The sequence below is a fragment of the Miscanthus floridulus genome, chromosome 6 (genome assembly GCF_019320115.1).
Source record: "Miscanthus floridulus cultivar M001 chromosome 6, ASM1932011v1, whole genome shotgun sequence".
In the NCBI taxonomy this organism is placed as follows: domain Eukaryota; kingdom Viridiplantae; phylum Streptophyta; class Magnoliopsida; order Poales; family Poaceae; genus Miscanthus; species Miscanthus floridulus.
The window spans coordinates 67,543,972-67,546,412 of NC_089585.1; positions in this window are offsets into that span (position 1 = coordinate 67,543,972).

Here is a 2,441-nt window from a genome sequence, read left to right on the forward strand (position 1 = left end):
GGAGAGCCTATTTAAATATGTTGATTTACCTTGGTTTTCTAAACATACATATCATGTTATTGGCAAATATAACAACAAGGGACAATATATGATACATCGAGTATACATTTGCAGTAATATGAATTCTCCTTTTGTTGTACAAGATTATAATCGTTTAGAGGTCAGCCATAATCATACAAACATTTTCTCATGTTCCTCAAAGAAACAAGTTCACTTCCAAGAAGGGGAGCATTGTTGGTTGCTACCTATGTCTGCTAGATCATCTATTCCTGCATTATCTTTGGATAGTTCTAATCTTTTGCAGGATAGTGTTGACATACATCGTGTGCATTCGGATCATGGAGTCTACATGCTTGCTGAAATTTTTATGCAAGATGACATGCTACAAACTTGGAAACATGGTCACGTTCCTTCTCACAATTATTTTAGTTCCCTTTGTTTTCGCAACCCCGTTCTCCTTTAAGTTGTGCAGGATCAGTTTCAAGCACAATCGACGTTGAGGACGGCTTTTCGTCAAGAAGGGGAGGATGATGAGGACATGACACCCCTGCATATGCCCATGTTTGGCACATGGTATGGAGGGGTTGGAGGCCAGCAAGGGTGTCCAAGTCAAGAAGGAGGTCTGAGGCTAATTCGGTTCGAGTCCCCGAGGTGGAGGCCCAAAGCAACTCAAGTTTGAGTTTGCCTCGGCCTTTCAGGACCAGTCTACCTTAAACTGGTCACCTAGGACGCATCTAGACTCCGTTTTCGACAATCCACATATGGTTGGAAAGCTAATTTAATAAGGAAGCCAATCCAAGTAGTTTCACATCAAAAGACCTTTAGAATCAACGGGAATTGTCAAAACAAGTCAGCGTCCAGAATCTGCCAGGGTACTGCGACACCATCTTTTGGTCCGTTGGACCGTGTATCGTGTTTGGGCCCATTAGGGGGTGCGTCTGGGGGGGTGACGCCCAAGACTCTATAAATATCAGCCGTCACTCTCCTTAGGGTTTGGGTTTTGTTTAGTTCTTGATTTCCTCGTGAAACAGACATCGTTTTGCTGCAACTGTCGCCGCCAAGGCCGCTAGCAGTGAACCAGGGCCCCAGTTCTTGATCTTGTTCGCCTGTGGCGATTAGTCCTTTCGAATAAAGACTTGAACTCCTTCTTATTTTCATAAGCCTCATATTTATTTGCAATTTCAGATTGCGTTCATCCCGTTCTTGCTTGTGTTCTCGATTCTCTTGCAGGAAAGCCTTCTCGGCGAGGTCAATCGCGTTCGCGTGGTTCATAACCAACGGAGCAGTGGTGTAATGGTTGCGGGGGTCCAAATCAATCTTGGTTCGAAGCCTAGATCGTGAACATCGAGTCTCCACCAATCGACGCTATCATACCTTTCGCATCCGTCGCCCTATAAAAACACGAGGTCCACTCCCAGGGTTCCATACTCCGCCTTTTCGCCTTCGCGTTGCCAACCTCCGCCATCAATTGCCAGAGCCTCCGACACGCGCACTGCTCCCACCGTTAATCTCGCTGCTGCCTTCTTCCCCGTGCTGCTCCCGCCGTCACAATGGACCTAGGATACAAATCCAACATCTCCCCTTAGTGCTTAGAGGGCCTCGTTCGCTGAGGCCTCGTTCGCCCGTTGACCGCCGCCAAGGAGTGGCGGTTGCCCGGCGAAGAGGATGAACCACAGCCGCCCAAAGGGTACGTCATGTCTTTCGCCCACTTCCACGAGCGGGGATTCGCCACGCCCACCCATCAGTTCCTTCGGGGATGTAACACCTCTGGTGTTTTAAATACTAAAATATGCCATGTCATCATATGCATTGCACATCATTCTTGTGTTAGTGAAAACTTTGATATGCATTCACTAAAACAAGTTTACTCTTATGATTATATGTGTTGACTTGTATGGGATGAATCAAGTTCAAAACCTTAGTGTTAAATTTGAATTCCAAAACCCTAATTTCCAGCAATTAATTCTACCCTGGAAAAACCTAAATCAAAATCTAAGCACAATTTGGGGTTTAGCCTAAAAGAAGAAGTGTAGAGCTTGTCAATGTGTACAAAGTTGGTTTTTGGAGTTTTCAAAGTTGTTATATAAAATTTGAAGTAATTTGAAAGGGGATAAATTCTTAAAGTGTCCCATTTTGATTTTAAACTTGTATTGTTAAATGTATATAGAATTTGAGTATGGTTATTAAAGCAAAGTTGTAGAACATTGAATTTGGAGCAACTATTATTTTTGGAGATTTTTTAGTTACTATACAAATTTGAAAGTAATTTGAAAAATGAAACGAGTGGCAATTCGGTAAATAGCGTGAACAGTGCAAGCAGGCAGTCTCTCACCGCCGGCAAGCTTCCACCGGCTTCCACGCGCGCTCGCGAGCGACACCTCCTGCTTCGATGTGTCCGCGTTGCCGTTACGTGTCAAGCGCACCTTTCCCGCCGCCCTTCG